The sequence below is a fragment of the Macaca nemestrina genome, chromosome 16, assembly GCF_043159975.1.
Source record: "Macaca nemestrina isolate mMacNem1 chromosome 16, mMacNem.hap1, whole genome shotgun sequence".
Lineage (NCBI taxonomy): Eukaryota > Metazoa > Chordata > Mammalia > Primates > Cercopithecidae > Macaca > Macaca nemestrina.
Window position 1 is genome coordinate 12955933 of NC_092140.1, and position 21794 is coordinate 12977726.

Consider the following 21794-nt stretch of genomic DNA (forward strand, 5'->3'; position numbering starts at 1 on the left):
GAGGCCCCCAGTTCTGGGCCAGGGTGGTTGTGGGTGGTGAAAGCAGATGACCTGTTGACTAAGAGGATTTCTTCCCATTAAATCATTAAGGAAAATCTCCTCTTTAATAGTAACAAATAGAAACTGACAGGAGCAAGCACTCGAGTTAAGAATTCCCTGGAATTCAAACTGGAGAGCTTCTGTCAACTGCTCTCTATCTGCAAAGATAAATAAATACTGCATTTGCTTAGCTTCTGTTCCCGAAGGAAACATAATCATGCCCCTCAACGCATGAGATTCTGATAAAAGTTTAAAACCAAAAGAAACAGAATCAGAGGGATTAGGAAATTCTATCTAAAATTCTTGTATATAATAGTGACATAGAATAAGACCCTGAGGAGTTGGGTCTCAAAAAAGTTCACCAAGCCAGATGGACACAGGGCAGGTCGGCCTCCAACTCCAAGTTCAATGCTATTCTTAATAAACAAGAAGAGGATTTGAAAATAGAAAAGCATCAGGGTAGACCACCAGGCTTTATCTCAGGGTGAGACAAAACTTACAGAATTTCCTTGCTCTAACAAGAAGTCCCTCCTCACTCTCCATGGATCCCTGGAGGGAAGGAGGTGAAATAACTCAGGAGGAAGAAGCGAGAAGTATTCTGTTTCCTTTGGGATAGGGGAGTGAGTCTCACTATATTTTCAGGGGAAGTAGTAACACCTTGTGTTTCTAACGTGTGTATGTTTTAGTTTAACCTTTATTATTCAGATATGGTGAAATTAACAGACTAGGAGATGATTACCATTGAAAAGATTGTTATTCTCCCAGTTCCCAAAAGCTGGGGGCACATCCTACCATGTGGGATCCCATGAGAAAGCTCCCGGGTTAGCAGATGGAGGGATGGAGGGGAAAATGTGAGCAAGAGCCTTTCTTGTGTTTCCTGAGGGAAGGACCACGCAAGGCGGAGTAAACGACCATAGGGTTGGCTAGTTTGAATTGTTTTCAGCAGGCTGTGGGTCATAGGGGCTGTCCCTAGTCCACTGTCTGGCCATGGGTAATGAGCGGACAGTGATCCGCAGTGTGAGAGCTCAGGTGTGGGGATGTGGGCTCTGGATTGGTTGGTTGGCCTATGGAAGGTGCATTCACAAGTCAGTCATTTGCCATCTCTAGGAATTGGCTCACCCTAGGAGAGGCAGAGTCAGTGCCTGTTATAGGAAAGGGGTCCCAATACAGACCCAAGAGAGGGTTCTTGAATGTCACGCAAGAAAGAAATCACAGTCAGTCTGTACAGTGAAAGCAAGTTTATTAAGAAAGTAAAGGAATAGGGCCGGACGCGGTGGCTCATGCCTGTAATCTCAGCACTTTGGGAGGCCGAGGCAGGGGGATCACAAGGTCAGTCCAAGACCAGCCTGGCCAACATGGTTAAACCCGTCTCTATTAAAAATACAAAAATTAGCTGGGCTGGTGGCGTACGCCTGTAATCCTAGCTAGTCAGAATGCTGAGGCAGGAGAACTGCTTGAACCCAGGTTGCAGTAAGCAGAGATCACGCCACTGCGCTCCAGCCTGGGCAACAGAACAAGACTCCGTCTGAGGGAGGGGGGAGAAGAAAGAAAGTGAAGGAATAAAAGAATGGCTGCTCCTTAGAGCAACCCCGAGGGCTACTGGTTGCCCATTTTTATGGTTATTTCTTGATGATATGCTAAACAAGGGGTGGCCTATTCATGCCTCCCATTTATAGACCATATAGAATAACTTCCTGACGTTGCCATGGCTTTTGTAACTGTCATGGCACTGGTGGGAGTGTCAGCAGCGAGGGTCGCATCGCCCAGAGGTCACTCTCATCGCCATCTTGGTTTTGGTTTTGGCTGGCTTCTTTACTGTGAGCTGTTTTATCAGCAAGGTCTTTATGACCTGTATCTTGTGCCAACCTCCTATCTCATCTTGTGACTTGGAATGCCTTAACAATCTCGGAATGCATCCCAGTAGGTTAGCAATGCTCCAAGATGTCAAAACTTCAAAAATATAGAAAATAAAAAGGCACGGTTAATATAACCATCTAGGCCCTTCCTGATGGGCCCTCAGGCATCAACCACTTGGCCAACCTGAAAATAAAGTGGGGGCTCCAAGGGGAGCAGTGAAAAGTGAGTCAGGAAAAGTAGAAGGCCCTGAGTCTTTGGAAGCTGGACCCCTCAGCCTCATCCTGAGAACACTCCGGGGATGGGGAAGAGCAGAGCCTGTGTAGGAGCAAAGGTGTGCAGGGCAGGGCAGGGAATCCTGTGGGAATCCGGGTCTGGGTGACAGAACTCACCCCAGAGCCCTTGGGAATAGGGAAGTCTGGGAAACAATCAGGGCTGACACCCTACAATTTGTTAAATGACTCAGCACTATGGTGAGAGGTGAACTGATTACCAAGGCAACCATCTGAGAACTCTCAAGTCAAAAGAGAAACTGCATCCCCCGTATCACTCAGTACAGGTAAAATGGTATTAATATGAACATTTTCACTATCATAGGCCCACCGGGATGGATCAGAGCAATCACATAATGAAATGTAAAGATTCGTTCATTAATGATTAAGAAGTTGGTTTTTAAAGACTTTGCTTCCTCAATTTTGTTTATTTTTCTTTTGTGAGACAAAGTCTCCATCACTCAGGCTGGAGTGCAGTGGCATGATCTGGGCTCACTCCAGCCTCGACCACCTGGGCGCAAATGATCCTTTGGCTGGGATCATAGGCCTGTGCCATCATGCCCAACTAATTTTTAAATTTCCTTGTAGAGGCAGGATCTCACTATGTTACATAGGCTGGTCTCAAACTCCTGTGCTCACATGATCCTCCTGACTCTGTCTCCCAAAGTGCTAGCGTTACAGGTATGAGCCACCACACCCTGCTGGTTCCTCAATTTTATTTATTTATATTTATTTATTTATGTATTTATTTAAACAGAGTCTCACTCTATTGTCTAGGCTAGAGTGCAGTGGCGCGATCTTGGCTAACTGCAGCCTCCACCTCCCAGGTTCAAGCGATTCTCTTGCCTTAGCCTCCCAAGTAGCTGGGATTACAGATGCATGCCACCATGCCCAGCTGATTTTTATATTTTTTTGTAGAGACAGGGCTTCACCATGTTGGTCAGGCTGGTCTCGAACTCCTAATCTCAAGCAATCCACCTGCCCTGGCCTCCCAAAGTTCTGGGATTATAGGCAGGAGCCACCGTACCCAGCTGGTTCCTCAATTTTAAATACCTTTGTATTTTAAATATTTTTTATTGGTTGGATTAGAAAGCCCTGGATAATTGTCCATATCCTTGACATGGACAGGAGATGAATGTTTTTACCCTCAGGATAATCAGCCATTACAAAATCCTCAAACACTGTTCCTGTACTCATACAAGGAGCTCCACTCTCCTCCACTCCCTTACTGCTGGTTACTGTGACCTCCCATGTGGCCCGAAGAACTTACCAGAACACTGTGCTAAGAGAACTGACCACATTTTAGCCTGGCCTCCACCTGTACCAAGTTGTGTCCCTGAAGGTGACCCCAGCCTCCTATGCTGAATTTTTTGCTCAAGCAAACAAAATACTGCCAAACCATGAAATGCACATAATCCCAATCCACATTGCCAAACCACATTCAATAATTCTCCACCTACCCTTTCTGAAATTTTCCATTTCCTCATAGTCCCCCCAGGTCTCTTTTTTGTTCTGCCTTTCATTTCTCTAGAGTCCCCTTTCATTCCCTTTCTGTTCTCCATTTTCAAATCTCAGTCACCTTTGTTTTAGCTACAGCTCAGCTCAGCTGCTCCTGGAGTCTCTCTCCCCTACTGTAGTCTGAATAAAATCTGCCTTGCCCCCTGTCACAAGTGTCCTGTGCTATTTTTCTTTGACATTACTGTAGCAAATTAACCAAAATCATTCAGTCTTAACACCAGAAGTCACCTCCCCCTTTTCCCTTATTCTTGCCTAAAGACCCTTGCTACAAGCTACAGATCGGGAATTTAGCCTTCCGGAAGAAATATCAAAAGAATGTTAGCCACAGTAGAGTACAGTTTTAGATATGGAAGGAAATCAAAATGTTTTGCATCAAAATGTATTTCTTTGACACATTGTGAGATGGCTGTTCAGAGAGCCAGCAGGCAGAAGTCATCTTGCAGAGCTGTGTTTTGTGGGAGAGATTTGCACTGGCAGAGAATCTGCGTTGATGCAGCTAGGTCTTCCTGTGTCCGCATCTAGGAAAGATTAACTGAGAGTCTGATACCTTGAAATAACAGAAAGAAACATTTACCATCTATTCTCTCTAAGGGCTGCTACCTGTGAGGTTTCATCTATACAAGACCACCTTTGCTGGCCAGGCCTCTTCGTCTCCCCTTCCCATGACGTGTCTTGCTTCTATAACCTGACTTACCACCATAACAAAACCATGGCATGGTTTGGGCCATGCTCTTGTTAAAGCAAACTAAACATGGCCTAAGAAGCTAAATATGGCCTGAAAAGGACTCCGTACTTCTACATTTGAGTCCTTGTGGACGAACTGTAACATAGCTTAATAGGCAGACAAGATTAAAAACCTAAGTTAGGAGTATGCACCTGTAACAAGAGCTGAGTCTTGGTCAATCCCAGGGCCACACTTCAATCACTCATAGACTGCTAAGTGTTCAAACTGCGTTCAGATAAGGCAAACGCTGAGCTGTAACCAATAGAGCTGTTTCTGTACCTCACTTCTGATTTCTGTACGTCTCTTCCCGTTTTTTGTCTATAAATCTGTTCTGATCACAACACATCCCTGAAGACTCTCAGAATCTGCTGTGATTCTAGGGGCTGCCCGATTTGCAAATCGCTCATTGCTCAGTTGAACTCCTTTAAATTTAATTCGGCTGACATTTTTCTTTTAATGCTTTGAACCTCCATTTTTTCTGTAACCTCGAGATGGCATATAAGTTTCTGCACAGCCTTGGGGCATTGGGGTGATTACTCTGTGATTCTCCCCTGTGGACACATTAATAAGTTTGCATGCTTTTTCTCAGTTAATCTGCCTTTTGTACATAGATTTTTTCAGCAAGCCTTCAGAGGGCACAGGGGAAGTTTCCCCTTGACTCCCATAGTATTCACAACTCCCACTGTGAAGTGACGTCACGCCCCGTCAGCCTGTGCCGGAAGACTGAGGCAGGACTCCCAGGGATCCTGTGGCCCAGAAGCAGGTGACTTTTTACAGCCACCTGCTGACCCAAGCCCCTGCAGAACAGGAATTAATTGTGTAGGACTAAAGTGAACTGAAAAGAATAATGTAACTGTGGTTCATGTCCTTTTTCTTATGGGAGGCAGAGGAAATAACTTTTCTTACATCTTGATCTATCTCTTCTTTCTAGAATTTAGCAGACTAATCCTATGCAAATTGCAAGAACACACTCATTGGATGGTATGTTGCTCTAAATCTTACTTCAGAACTCAGGGGAAATACCCTGTAGAATATCTGGATACAAATTATAAGCTAATGAATCAGCAAGAACTTTAGGATGATGGGTGTATAGCAAACACTGGTAATGATTGCCTTTGTCTGCAAAACTGATCCAAACAATCAAAGTGCCTTCACTAAACCCTTTTACTTTTCACAGCAGTGTAGTTATTTGCATGGGTTCAATAAGAATCCATCTTTGGGCCAGGCATGGTGGCTCACGCCTGTAATCCCTACACTTTGGGAAGCTGAGGTGGGAGGATCACTTGAGGCCAGGAGTTCAAGACCACCCTGGGCAACATAATGAGACTCCATCACTATAAAAAAACTTTTAAGTTAAATTTAAAAGAAAAAAATCTGTCTTATAATGATATAATTGGATAAACCAAACTTGTAACTGTTCCAGAAACGTCTCAATTAAATCTCATTTAACTGAGTTTGACCAGCCCATTACTAATGAGGGAGGAAAAGGGAAAGAACATAGTCAGACAGGTAGTTAGGGTGGGTCCTCAGTTGATGTCTTTCAAACAAAAGAATAGTCTGCAGGCACAGATAAGGGAATTTGCACAGAGGGGCTTGCCTAAGACATTCCCACCACTGCGCAGACAAAAAAGGCTACACAGGGGCCAGGAGTGGTGGCTTAGGCCTGTACTCCCAGCACTTTGGGAGGCCTAGGTGGATGGATTACCTGAGGTCAGAGTTCGACACTAGCCTGGCCAACATGGTGAAATCCCATCTCTACTAAGAATACACAAATTAGCTGGGCATGGTGGCAGGTACCTGTCAGGAGGCTACTCGGGAGGCTGAGGCAGGAGAATCACTTGAACCTGGGAGGTGGAGGTTGCAGTGAGCAGAGATCGCACCACTGCACTCCAGCCTGGGTGACAGAATGAGACTCTGTCTCAAAAAAAGAAAAAAAAAAAAGGCTACACAGGTGACTTGCCCAGACATCATGCCCACAATGGAAATTTCCATCCCCGACACATGCACAGTAAGGGGAACAAAGCAATATGGAGTAACTGAAGCTAAGGACTCACGTGATTACTAGGAGGACAGAGTGGAACTACCAGAAATTTGCACCTCATGCAAATGAGATACCCAGCCCTCACTGGTTTCCTATCAAAGCCTTTGCATTCAATTGTAAAAATGGCAACCCTCTTCCAGGTCCCCTCTCCATGGCAGAGAGCTTTTTTCTCTTACTTATTAAACTTTGTTCCAACCTCTCCCATTGTGTCCATGCACCTTAATTCTCTTGGTCATGAGACAAAGAACTCCGGGTCATACCTCACAATGAGACACTGCTGCGCACTGGTGAGACTGTGACATTAAGGAACAAGGACTATATACTTCATGTGGAAATGATACCTACAGAATCCTCCTGGAAGACTACTCTACAGCCTTTCTTGGGGCTTACAGAGTCGCACCCTTACAGGAGGTCAAGACTTGTACTTCTTGGCCAGCCAGGACAAGTAAACATGAAGATTTCAGAGAAAGAAGATAAACTTTACAGTTAAAGGCACTCCAAGGGGAACCTGAATACATGTTTTTGGTTCCTGAAATGGAAATAGATGAAATACTAAAGGCAAAAGAAAATATTTCTGGCATAATAAAAATGATCAAAAATATGAATCTAGGGGCTTCATGAAGGAGTCACAGACACAAATTCACTCCTTAACCTTAATATCTTATGACCAAGCATACACGGAGGTCTTCATGTAATAACCACTACTTCTTTCTGTCCCTGTGTAAGTAAAACCAACCAAATAAAAAAGAACAAGTTAATTATACTAGATCAGAAAATCGAGAACAGACATATTTGGTCAAATTCATGCCTTTGGGGTAGAATTTGCTCATAAGACAACCTGAAAAAATAAAACTGACATTCTCATCCTTAGCTTAGCCCTGTCTGATACAAGAAGATGGCAACTACCAGAACCCAGGAAAGATTTACATTTTTAAAAGCCAAGCATTCCTGGAGGTAAGCCTTGAATTACAGGCCATTCTAATGCCTTACAGCCAGAGATAAGTTGTGATCCTTTTTCCTATTAGAGACAGGACTTTAAATCAAAATGAAATTGTCAACTGCTGTATAATAACTTGAACTATAAATACAACCTTCTCTCATTATTCTGGGAGCCCAGTTGTTCTGAAAGCTTGCTTTAGGCAAGCAAACCTCAACTAGATCTCAAATTGTCTGAGTGGGATTTTTACTGGGGAGAGGAGGATAGATTTCTTTTAAAAAGAAACAATAAAAATTGAGTTAGGAGAAGTAAAAACAATTAAAAGAAAGGGAACTGCCCAGCTGTCATCATCAAAAACTAATAAAAGTTCATAGAGCTTTTATTACAGTGTAAAGAAAACCAGAGCTGCACCAGTATTAAAGCAGTAAAGACAGATTTTATTCAGCAACTACTACAAGAGGGGGAAATAATACCGGGGCAGAACTGGGCTCCATTCCAGATTCAGCATGGGCAAGCGGAGGCTTACAACCAAAGAGTAGAGTCAGGGTCAGTGGATGGAAAATTAATAAGAGGAAACAGGGGGGTGTTGGGGTTGAGGAGATTCTGGTTAAACAGACCTAACAGGGTTCTTGCTGAAGGATGGGCAGGGTGACCAGACATCCCCTGGGCGATGGTGTGGGATAAGGAACACAATCAGATATCAAGAGTGATCAGATAGCCATCTCCTAACATAGCAGGACTCTTTAAAAAAAATCTTGCTCTGTCACCCAGCCTGGACTGCAGGCTCAAGCAGTCCTCCCACGTCAGGTCTCGGGTAGCTGGGACCACAGGCATGAACCACCACACCCAGGTACATTTTATTTTGTGTAGAGATGAGGTCTCACTATGTTGCCCAGGCTGGTCTCAAACTCCTGGACTGAAGCCATCCTCGCACCTTGGCCTCCCAAAGTGCTAGGAATACAAGCATGAGCCACTGTGCTGGGCCTAGGTTTCTTGTTACAACCAGATTCTTGAGGACAAGGCCTGAGGACGGGACTTCATCAATGAAGGGCTCAGGGGACCATGTCTGGAGCTTGGCCAGTCAGAGCCTCATCGTAGGCACCCAGCATAACTGGTGATTGCCCTCAAGGCATGGACAGCCAATACCAGTTAATCCAACAGCAAAATCTCCCACACTTAGGAATTTCTGCCATCTGGAATGGGAAAGGTCATACAGAGATGTAAGATTGTTCCCATCTCCCTGTGGTTCTGTGGTGTAGACAGGTAGACTCAGTAAAGAGGTGACATTTTCCAGTCAGGGAGAACCAAGAACAGGATAAAAAGAAAAGGAAACAGAAGGGAGAGCTGGGAGGACCCACAAGGGGAACATTAAGCTGTCAGCAGGAACGATGGGAGCCTGTTGGGTGTCGACCACTCAGTCACCTTCTCTGTTATGAAAACTGATCTCAGGGAAGCCTCAAACCTGAAAATCTGCCTTCTTCAGGGCAGCTTTCAAAGCAGAATTCCCTCCTCCTCTCTCCTCCTAACTCAGCAAAACAATTCCAGGGGGAGGAACATCCCAGGAGGCCAAAAACATAGACTAACACCCTGCCTCCCTACTCCTCCAAGTTTTGACAGCCCTCAAGGGGTAGACCGTTGGTGTGGCTTGTCCCCACCTCTGCCCTGAGGCAACGGACCCTCTCTGCTCTGCAGAAACCCAATGGATCCAGCCTGGACAGCAGATACCACACATACTCCAAAATGAGAGCTCTTAAGAGAAATAATTTTCTTCTTGAACCAAGTGGGGACCCGAATGTTCAGCTATGAAAGAGTGAAGCAATGTAGATGTATTCGTTCATTTTCACACTGCTGATAAAGACATACCTGAGACCAGGCAATTTATAAAAGAAAGAGGTTTAATGGACTTACAGTTCTACATGGCTGGGGAGGCCTCACAATCATGGTGGAAGGTGAAAGGCACGTCTTACATGGCAGCAGACGAGAGAAGAGAGCTTGTGCAGGGAAACTCCCCTTTTTAAAATCATTAAATCTCATGAGACTTACTGGGTCGCTCCCACAACATGTGGGAATTCAAGATAAGATTTGGGTAGGGACACAGCAAAACCATATCAATACACCATCTTCTGTTGTTTGGAAAACAAAAGCTAGCAACCAAAGGCAAGGCATTTTGGAAAGATACTCAGACCCAAAAATGTAACCTTTAGCAATTTCTGAGTGCAGTGGATACTTTCAAGTAGAACCTGGTCAGTCCGAGGCTGCCTGGCTTTCCTGCTGAATCTGGATATTGGTTAAAACTGAGTATTGGTAGTTACCAGCTAATATTTATTAAATGCTATCAAAGAAACAAATCAGGACTTAGTAAGGAGAGACTTTTATTCAAAAGGATTCTTGCAAGGGAGGGAATGGGACTATTGTAATAGAGACAATGCCCTGATCATAAAATTTGCAAGTGTCTCAAAATCAAGCTGAAAAGCTTTTGTTTAATAGGATGAAGGAGGTGGTAAGTAGAGATTAGCAGAATCTTTGGAGAAAACTGGACAAGTCAGGGGAAATGACCCATGGAGTTTGACTGGAAAAGTTGGGCTCACTGTTCTCAGCTAATTCCCAGGAGAAACTGACTGGGAACATGACAGGGTCAAGACAAAGCAGAGGGCAGGAAATGAGCAACTGTGAGTGCCTTCCTGGGGTTTACTAAGTGGCAAGCATAGGTTAAAATTCCCATGAAGAAGGTGCTATTATTTTCCCCATCTTGCAGAGGAAAAACAGACTTTGAATGGTTAAGTGTGACATTAAATAATTCAAACTTAAAACCGTTGGAACTTTGAATTATTTTGAGCCTTGAGAGGAATGTGGCTATATAGCCTGGGTCCTGTAGCATGCAGCTGCAACCTCTGCTTCCCCAGTTATACATTAACTCCCTTCCTTATTCTGGTAGATCAGTGGTCCCCAACATTTTTGGGACCAGGGACCGGTTTCATGGAAGACAATTTTTCCATGGATGGGGGATGGGTGGGAGGGTGGTTTCAGGATGATTCAACCACATTACATTTAGTGTGTACTTTATTCTATTACTAAATTGTAATATATAATGAAAAATTATATTAATATAACTCACCATAATGCAGAATCAGTGGGAAACCTGAGGCTTGTTTTCTTGCAACTATACAGTCCCATCTAGGGTTTTTAGGAGACGGTGACAGATCATCAGGCATTAGATTCTCAGAAGGAGCATGCAACCTAGATCCCTGGCACGTACAATTCACAATAGGGTTTGTGCTTCTACAGGAATCTAATGCCACTGCAGATCTGACAGGAGGCAGAGCTCAGGTGGTAATGCAAGTGATGGGGAGTGGCTATAAATACAGATGAAGCTTCTCTGGCTCACCTCCTACTGTGCAGCCCAGTTACTAACAGGCCCAAAACTGGTAAGGATCTGTGGCCTGGGGGTGGGGGTCCCCTGCTATAGATGATTAGGAAAGACTGAAAGACACCAGAGATCAGACCCCCTGGAGTCCATTTCTCCTCCTTAGGGGATGTTAAAGCAATCTTTCTTGGGATGCAGCAAACTGTAACCAATCAAATTACTGTAACATATGTATTGGCCTTGGGCAGAAATAAGTTTCAACTCTTAAATTTCTCTGCTTCTGGCTGTATAAGTTAAACCTTAACTTCCTTGCTTTGGGAAGTTAACTCTCATGCACTGATTCCATTCTTTTGCAGTCTATGTTACGTGGGTAGCTATGCTCAAGATTTGCTCTCAAATAAGCTCTCTACTTAATCATATTTTCTGAATCTGATTATTTAAGGCTGATACAAGCAATTTTTCAGAGTCACACAGGTGGTAAAATTCATGTAGACTCTTGTTACCCAAAAGAGAAATAATCAGAAATACGATATTTTAATGTAAAGTGGGGGAGCTGGACCTTTTCTTTAACCGCTCTCTCCATGTAATGTTCAACACATGCTTTGGGGGTAAATTTGTGAATAGGGTTGGGAGGGTTATAATCTATAAATCTATCTCCCACCCCACTTAATCTCACTGAGTCCTTTGATAACTGGGGTCATGCAATTAATATTTTTGCTGTCCTTTAAAATCTATATGCCTTTTAAATCTATATGTCATTTTAAATCTATATGCCTTTCTCATGAGCTTCCCCAGGGAGGTAGGAGGGGGGTTAAGAACATTTCCCTGCCAAGTCCACCCTGTAAAGAACTGTGCACCCAGCCAGTGAATGTCCCAACCGTGTGGTGTCAGCTGCTGACTTCTATACTCTTGATGGGCACTTTAAAATCTAGATGTGCTTATCTTCATAGCTAGCCACTTGTTTCACTGCCAACACCACTGGGAGCTCCTTAGAGAGGCATCTGCAACCTTCCTTGCCCTGGGGGTAGGCTGACCTCTATCCCAGTAGACCTGCATTAGTCTGTTTTTATGCTGCTGATAAAGACATATCTAAAACTGAGCAATTTACAAAAGAAAAAGGTTTAATGGACTCACAGTTCCACATGTCTGGGGAAGCCTCACAATCATGGTGGAAGGTGAAAGGTACATCTCCCGTAGTGGCAGACAAGAGAAGAGAGCTTGTGCAGGGAAACTCCCCTTTATAAAACCATCAGATCTCATGAGACTTATTCACTATCATGAGAATAGCACAGGAAAGACCCACCCCCTATGATTCAATTACCTCCCACTGTGTCCCTCCCACAACACATGGGAATTGTGGGAGCAACAATTCAAGATGAGATTTGGGTGGGGACATAGCCAAACCATGTCACTACCCAAATCTCATCTTGAATTGTACTCCCATAATTCTCATATGTTGTGGGAGGAACCCAGAGGGAGAGAATTTAATCTTGGGGGTGGTTTCCCCATACTGTTCTCATGGCAGTGAATAAGTCTCACGAGATCCGATGGTTTTATCAGGGGTTTCCACTTTTGCATCTTCTTCATTTTCTCTTGCCTCTGCCATGTAAGAAGTGCCTTTGCCTCCTGCCATGATTCTGAGGCCTCCCCAGCCATGTGGAACTATCTAATTAAACCTCTTTTTCTTTCCAGTCTCAGGTATGTACATATCAGCAGTGTGAAAACAAACTAATACAGGTGGGGACACAGCCAAACGATATCGAGACCCTAGCAGTCTCTCAGTTGTTTCAATAACCGCTTGGTTTATGACAGTGAAATTGAGCGCACCTCCCCTCGTCAACGTGCAGTAAGTACAACCCTCTGTGCAAGTGCCAGTTAGAAAGAAATTAGATCCAGAGCTGATACAGACACAAAACCCCAACTCTGGTTCTTGAAAATCTCCAGCCCAGAGAAGGACAATACCCTCAAGCAAGTAAATCAGAATGATAAAGTCTTATCCCTTATGCCCTCCCAAAAATAATCTCACAGTCAGAAGGGCGTCGTTCACCAGCTGCCTTTACACAACGTCTAGCACCTCCCAAGTTTCTGGCTGCACAAATGCCCCATGGAAGCTTCCTGGAGTTAGGCGTCCCTCACGGGGTACCTTTCCTCAGCAAGTCAGGCAGCTAAATGTAAGTGAGGTCTCAGAGACCCTGGATCACAGACAGATACGAATCAATCTGAACTCTGCTTAGACTGATAAATAGGAATGTTCATTATATATTTTTTTAAATTCATTTTGAGATGGAGTCTCACTCTGTCGCCCAGGGTAGAGTGCAGTGGTGCCATCTCAGCTCACTGCAATCTCTGCCTCCCAGATTCAAACAATTCTCCTGCCTGGCCTCCCAAGTAGCTGAGATTACAGGCACCCACCACCACACCCAGCTAATTTTTTGTGTGTTTTTAATAGAGACGGGTTTCACTGTGTTTACCAGGCTGGTCTTGAACTCCTGATCTTCAGTGATCCGCCTGCCTTGGACTCCCAAAGTGCTGGGATTACAGGAGTGAGCACCCGGCCCAGGAAGGTTAATTATACCAGCTCCTACAAAACTATAAAAACTCTGAGGATGAGACCAGATCCACCTTGCTCACCACTGTGTCAACAGCACCTCTGGATGTGCCCAGCATACCACTAGCAATTAGTAGGAATTTGTTAAATAAATAAAATAATGAAGGAATGAATGCATCCTGCCTCATTAGGCTTTTATGAATATCAAATAAGATCATGTATAACTTATAAACTACACTTCTCTGCAAATAACAGCTAAAAATAAATTAGCTGTTATTGTTACTCTCAGAGGTCTCTACTGAAGGCATGGTTTATCATCACAATTAAAATGAACCATATCTATAACGGAAATCATTCCCCAGAAACAGCATATTTTTCTCAAATGATAAAAATTGAAGAAATTTCTTATTTTGAAAGGTTCAATATTTAAGTCACTTGCATACAGTAATAAATAAACACATGTTATATTAAAGACATAAATACTATGTACAGAAACATAAACATTAAAATTAAAAGCATTTTCAATCTTTAGAATCAGTATAGAGAAATAAAGATGATAAATGTCATGAATAAAAAACTGGCCATAATTCTTCTCTCCTAAACAAACACATAAATAAACACACCCCACACACGAGTCAAAAAAAGAAATTCTGTAAGCCATTGTTAGATGCTACGAGTTGGGAAGCTAAATTGTTCTTTCAGAATGGAGAGAGAGATTACTAGAAGCAGCTAACCATGGCTACAATTAGCCATCTCTTAGGAGTGCAAACAGGTTATTGGAAAAAGAATAAAAAAGGCAGGGGAATTAGCCATGTCCAGGAACCTCCCCAGAAACAAGCCATTCCACAGTGTGATGCAGAGAAAATTGACTGATGACTTGGGGTGTCCAGAAGTAGCCGATGTAAAATGTAACTAAAGTAAATTTAGCTGTCCTCATAACTATGACACACAGGAAGTGAGTGACCCTGAAACCGCAGGTTTCTCTAAGTTGTAAGAAATGTTATCACAAAAAGGAGTGTTGGGGCTTAGAATTTCTCAGCATTATGCTGCACAGTTTCAGAAAGGAAAACTTTGTGCCTGATGGTCATTAGGTAGGTGGTGCTATCATAAAGTAGAGGGAAAAACCTCAAGCAGCCAACAGAATCCTCCACCAAAACATGCACTGATTCCACGCTCAGCAAGTGACTCTCTTGTAGCTAATTTCCTTCACCAGGTTCCTTGATACTGGGAGAGTTCCCTAGATCTTTCTTCCTTCCTGTGATGAAGGGTTTTTTCCTAGGGCTCATGCTTGTTGTGTAGCAGGCGATATTATCACATTCACACTCTCCTTCCTGGACAGATCATATGGCCAGCGCCTGGAAACCAAGGAACAGAGAGGCCACTTGTTGACATACAGCCAGACACTCAAGAGCAATTCATGCCTCTTTCCTTGACCTTCCAGAAGGAGAATGTCTCCTCTCCACATTCATCTTGCCCCAGCTGGTCTAGGACTAAGATCTGGAATTGTTCCCAGATCAAAGGGGTTGGTTGTTATGGGCTCAGGAAGGGGAGGTTGTGTGTGTTGTCCCCACTTCTAACCACTTGCCAGAGCTCTGACAAACTTACTCTATTCTGCCTCCTCCCTTGGTAGCCCAGCCTTGCTGAGATCTCAGGCCGAGGACAGGTTCTATTCACAGCAAAGGTAGATTCCTCTCTGCTAGACAATTATTTAAGAGGCATTTTCCTTTAATTACAATAATTTCTAATTTCTGGCACATATTCTTTAAACTATAGTAGTAGGCATTTCCAAGTTGTAGGCAATCCCCAACTTACATGGATTGAGTTCTCAAACTTTGGGAGTAAGTTATTTGAAATTCCTCACAGGAATTTAATTTAGACCAATAAATAAAGGTAAATGAAACAGAAGCACCTTGTAACTTCCGAGGTGTCCAAAAGAGAAAGGACTCTGTCTTCAGAGACAAAGGACTTCCTGTCACCAGAAGAAAGAGCAACCACTCAACAATGGGGTGCCCAGATTCCTGCAGTGGTATTAGCAGAACTTGAAGCAAGGCAGGACAGAAGAGATGGCACCTGTATACATGCAAACCCTTGAAGAGAGAAAACTTTTAAATCCTTCTTTCTGTTTTACAGGGATTTCTAGAAAAACAGCATCTCTTCCTCTCTATTCTCCTAAGGGAAGAAGCCTTATTAAAACAAAATCCAAACCTTCAAATTTAGCATTTAGGAAAAAAGTTAAAAGTCACAATGGAGAGGGGTAACTGACCTATGGGATTGATCCTAATTTCTGAGTCCTTTTCCTCCATGACCTTAGCCACTGGCAGGAGCAGGCTGCTCCATAAAGGGCTGTTTCCCCACTACTGGCTGGTTTAGCTTGCTGTGGTCACCTTCTACAAGCTGAGATAAGCTAGACCATTCAAAGAGAACACAGGTAGCATGGGACCTGCCCAGTTTACCAAGTGCAGATTTCTGATTCTACCACATTTAATCTCCCCTAGGTCTAGCAAGTCCTTTTCTAGTCTACCTACTAGGTAAGCTTTCACCAGAAGAGCCAAGAAGTGAACAGCTTCGGGCTCCCCTACATATTGCCCTCCCCTGCCAGTTGTGCATCTGCTTATGATGCTTATTAGTTTGTTAGGGCTCCCAAAACAAAGTACCACAGACTGGGTGGCTTGAAAATTGAAATATTTGTCTCATAGTTTTGGAGACTGGAAATCTGAGATCAAGGTATCGTCTGGGTTGGTTCCTTCTGAAAACCATGAGAAAAGAATCTGTTCCAGGCCTTGGCTTGTAGATGCCATCTTCTCCCTGTGTCTTGACATCATCTTCCCTCTGTACATGTCTGCATCCAAATTTCATCTTTTTATAAAGACATCAGTCATATTAGGTTAGGATCTATGTTAATGACCTCATTTTAACTTAATTATTTCTGTAAAGACTCTATCTCCAGATACAGTCACATTCTGAAGGAGGGTTAAGACTTTGTCTTAGCCCATTCTCTGTTGCTATAACAGAATACCCAAAACTCGGTCATTTAAAAAGAAAAGAGGTTTATTTCGGCTAATGGCTCTGAAGGCTGGTAAGTCCAAGATCAGGCAGCTGCCTCTGGTTGGCTTCTGGTGAAGGCCTTGTGTTCACTAGAAATGTGGCTCAGAAGCAGAAAAGGAATCAGGCACGTGCCCAAAAGGACAAAACATTAGGGGCAGCTTCACTTTATAACAACCCACTCTCACAGTAACTAATCCAGTCCTTCAAGAGCACACTCACTCCCATAAGCATTACCCAGTCCCACAAAAGTGGTATTAATCCCTCTTTCAACCTAACCACCTCAAAAAGGCCCCATCTCCCAATGCCACACGGGGGACCAAATTTATAACACATGAATTCTGAAGGATACACTCAAACTATAGCAGACTTTAGCACATGAATTTAGAAAAGACATACTTCAACCCATAACAATGCTGAAACTAGGAGCCCCATCCTGGACTTCCTGACACATTCACACCTGGTAGAAAGAAAGGAAAACACAAAAGAGCGGTTTTCTCTCTGCAGCCTACTGATGGTACACCATCCTTTCTAGTCACTGGGTGAGAATACAGGCTTTTCCTCAGGACAACCTTTTACGATTAAATAGCCATGCTCTCCACACATGTTAGCAGGCCCAACAGCGTAGCCAAAGCCTTCATGAGGCAAGAATTATTTATCTAAGTCAGCAAGAGAATGAGGTCCTCTTTTCCCCAAAATAACCGAGTAACCAAGTAAGTCACATAAACACAAACCACCTTCAATCAAAATTAAATAAATAAAAACTGAGGCCTTAATTCAATGATGGAAATGGAAAGCTATCATGTGAATAGACAATAACCTTTAATACCCAACTCATTATTGATAACCTTGTTGAGCCCACTTATTTAGCTGGGAACAGTTGAGAGAAAAATATTGACAGGTTATAGACAACACAGGCATAACAGGCTCACGACCACGGAACGGAGTTTAGACATCATACAGTTCAAGTCCTACATTCATACCTCACCCTAAACAGTTGTTGCTTAATACTATTTCTTGTTGTTGTTGTTAATGTAGAGGTTGTTGTTTTTTAAGACTCATCTCCTTCCTGGAAAGATAAGTGCAAACCCAAAATTAGATACGGTTTCAACTTTTTCCTTTAACATTATTGACATATTTCCCAAAGTATTTCAGCCAACATGCAGTAAGAAATTTCTCTCTTAACAATTGTCTTTGTATGTTCCCCTCATTTCTACCAGATTTCTGTCTCTGAAGGTTGAACCACAAGAATAAAACTCTTCTTCTAAAGATGGAAAAGCCAAAAGAGACTCAGAAAAGCCCAGAGACAAGCAGGAAATATGCAGTTTTAAGCAGGAGATAAGTGCAGGTTCCTCTTTAGAAGGTAGGGTCAGGTCTGATTCAACTAAGCACTTATGTTTTTATCTGCCTAAATTATTGGAGTCTGCTGAGTGTTTCATTTGAATATATATACTGAAAAAATATATATACATACTGAATATATATATATACACACATTGAATATATATACTGAATATATATTTATATACTGTTCCCAAAGGATGGAAAAAGTTTGAAGGAAACTGAAATAGTCAAAGTCATGTTATAGAGTCACTTAATTTCATATTGTTCAATCACCAAAACATCAAATCAGATGCAGACGAGAGAATACTACTACCTAGGAAGAAAAAAACACAGCTAGTCCACAGAGAATAGCACAAAGGGCAGAAAAGAGACTTCTGCGCTAGGCCCAGACATGAGGATTCAGCCAAGAGACCACAACAACCATCATAAGACCCCCAAGTTCCCATTTATTTCTATGCTCAATGACAGTAGGTGCTCAGAACCAAATTAGAATTATCACTGGTTGTAACCAAACCAGATATTTGGGTTTTCTTTTGTTTTCGTTGTTAAAATTTTTTTTTTATAGAGACAGGGTCTCACTACATTTCTCAGGTTGGCCTCGAACTCCTAGACTCAAGCGATTCACCTGCCTCAGCCTCTCAAAGTGCAGGGATTACAGACATGAGCTACTGCTCATAGTCCCAAACCAGGTATTTGAACATGTATTTAAACATGAACAACTTAGGGATCTAGTTATTTACTCTGGACTGGCTGGTACTGAAAGAAATAAGACAATTCTACAGAATTTATTAGGTCAACTGAGAAAATCAAAATATGAATGGGGGATTACATACAATTTTTATGTCAATATTACATTTCCTCTAATTGATAAATTTACAGTGGTTGTAAGAGGATGTCCTATGTGTCATAGACCTAAAGGTAAGAAGTAAAACTATAAAACCCTTAGAAGAAATCTTCATGAACTTAGATTAGGCAATGGTTTCTTAGATATGACACCAAAAGCACAAGTGACAAAAGAAAAAAATGAGTACATTGGAGTTTATCAAAATATAAAACTTTTATGCTTCAAAAGACACCATCAAGAAAGTGAAAATTCAACCCACAGAGTAGGAGAAAATATTGACGGTCTGGGCACGGTGTCTTACAGCTGTAATTCCAGCACTTTGGGAGGTCAAGGTAGGCAGATTGCTTGAGCAATACAAAATTAAAGCAAAAATTAGCCAGGTGTGGTGATGCAAGCCTGTAGTCCCAGCTACTCAGGAGGCTGAGGTGGGACGATCACCTAAGCCCAGGGAGGCTGAGGCTACAGTGAGCTGTGATCATACCACTGCATTTCAGCCTGGGTGACAGAGTGAAAACCTGTCTTAAAAAAAAAAAAAAAAAAAAAAGAGAGAGAGAAGAAAAGAAAATATTTGAAAATCACATATCAGATAAGGGATTTGTATTCCAAAAACATAAAGAATGCTTATAAATAACTCATCAATAAAAAGAAAAATAACCTAATTTTAAAACAACAATTTGATTAGACATTTTTCCAAAAAAGATAATAAATGGCCAGAAAGTACACGAAGAGATGCTCAACATCATTCGCCATCATAAAAATGAAAATCAAAACCACACTGAGAGAGGCCAGGCACAGTGACTCATGCCTGCAATCCCAGCACTTTGAGAGGTTGAGGTAGGCAGATTGCCTGAGTCCAGGAGTTTGAGACCAGCCTGGGCATCATGGTGAAACCTCGTCTCTACCAAAAATACGAAAAATTAGCAAAACATGGTGGCATGCACCTGTGGTCCCAGCTACATGGGAGGACTATTTGAGCTCCAAAAAGTAGAGGTTGCAGTGAGCAGATCACACCACTGTAATCCAACCTGGGTGACAGAGGAAGACCCCATCTCAAAACAAAACAAAACACATTGAGAAACCACTTCACAGTCACTAGGAAGGCTATAATAAAAAAGATAGACAATACCAAAGTGTTACCAAGGATGTGGAGAAATTGAAGAATTGGTGTGACTGCTTGGAAAACTAGCAGCTCTTCAGATAGGTAAGCAAAGAGTTACCATATGGCCTGGGAATGCCACTCCTAGGTACGTAGGTATGCACCCAAGAGAATGGAGAACATACGTCCACACAAAAGCAGTGTACAAATGTCCAGAGCAGCATTACAGTCAGTAAGTGGAAACAAGCCAAATGTCCATTACCTGATGAATAGATAAATCAAATGGGGTAGATCTGTGCAACGGAATGTTACCAGGTCATTAAAAGAATGAAGTACTGATATGGGCTACAACATGGATGAACCTCAAAATCAAAGACACACACCATATAAGCCCAGGTGAGATGGCTCATGCCTGTAATCCCAGCAGTTTGGGAGGCCAAGGGGGGCTGATTGTTTGAGGTCAGGAGTTCGAGACCATCCTGGCCAACATGGTGAAACGCCATCTCTACTAAAAATACAAAAATTAGCAGGGCATGGTGGTACATGCCTGTAATCCCAGCTACCCGGGAGGCTAAGGCAGGAGGATCGCTGGAACCCGGGAAGGGGAGGCTGCAGTGAGCCAAGATCATGCCACTGCACTGCAGCCTGTGCGACAGGGCGAGACTCCATCTCAAGAAAAACTAAAACAAAACAAAAACAAAAAGACCATATAGTGTATGTCTCCATTTATATAAAATGTCCAAAATAGGCAAATCCATAAAAACAGATAGTACATTAGTGGTTGCCTGGGGCTGGGGAGGGCGAGTGACTGCTAATGGGTATAAACTTTCTTTTCAGGGAGATGAAAATGTTCTGGAATTAGATAGTGGTGATGAATGTACAAGTCTGTGAACACTCAAAGCTGCTGAAGTGTACACTTTAAATGGGTGAATTGTATGGTATATGAATTACATTTCAATAAAGCTGTTATAAAAAGACAGAGAATGCCCTTGTCCTTGGGTGGTATCCTCAAAAATAATTAGAGGTAAAGAGCATCGTATCTTACAACTTACTTTTAAGTGGTTCAAAATAAGGTAAAATATGCATATACATAGAGGGAAAGCAAATGAAAAGCAAATGGGGCAAAATGTTAACGGTTTGTACCTCTGAGTAAAAGGTATATGAGGATTCTCTGCACTGCTCTTGCAACTTTCCATAAGCTTGAATTTATTTCCAAATACAATGTTTTCAAATGCTTGACAGAAATCCATTTTTATTTACTGCACAAAGTTGAATTTTTTCTTCAGTTCACAAAACTTCATTTTTGCAAAACTAACTTTCTACTGCAGTTCAGTTCAACAACCAGTATTTATTAAGTCCCTTCTGTGGGCCAGGCAATATTGTGTGTTCCATGTTGGAATTCCAAAGACAATAAAGCTAAATGAAGTCCCTCCTTCTAAAACATCAGTTACTTGAAGAGGAAGATTCACCTGAATCCTTCATGCAGCCTACTTATAGCCAAACTTATCTAATTTGTTTTTGTTCTACTTCAAACAAAAGGAAAAACACATAGACGGTACGTGTGTGGGTGTTTTACTGTTTAGCAGATAAGCAGATCAACATTCACTGCTTATTTACTAGTTCCTCCTCTGCTTCCAGTATTTGACTTGTCACAGCAGAAACCTTCATTTTAAAAGCCTTTAGGCAAAAGCCCTCCTAAGGAGAGAAGAAGAGAGAGATTTGGCAGATTTTAGAGGTCAGGCATTCTTGCAGCCACACTGGAATCTTCGGCTGGGTTATATACCATAGACATTAGCCCTGGACTTTCAGGTGAGAGTCACTCAAAGTTGCTGTCCAGCCTCAAAGCAAATACAGACCCAAAAATAACTGCTTTGAAAATGTAATCTTTGGGGCACTCTTGTATGCTGATTAATAAGTTGGCCTAAAATCTCTTCTCACTATGGCTACATGGTCATATTTAAAGCAAATGTTGCAATAAAATGTTCTTGGAGCATAAAATTTTAATTCATATTTTATGTCACACCATCCCAGCTTACAATGATGTAATTCTCAGAAGATAGAAAGCAGATACTATATTCCTCCTTTGTCATTGGATCACCAACGTGATGGCATCTTCATGAATATTTATATCTTTCCAAATTCCACCTGACTGCCATGAAATATAAACAATT

The 21794-nt window shown here is 42.4% G+C and overlaps 1 long non-coding RNA gene across 3 annotated transcripts in view; it reads right to left on the minus strand.

Annotated features, from left to right (window-relative positions):
* LOC139359053 (uncharacterized) overlaps nucleotides 1-21794 on the minus strand; it is a 351645-nt gene that overhangs the window by 259557 nt on the left and 70294 nt on the right. The gene's annotated exons all lie outside the window — the stretch shown is intronic.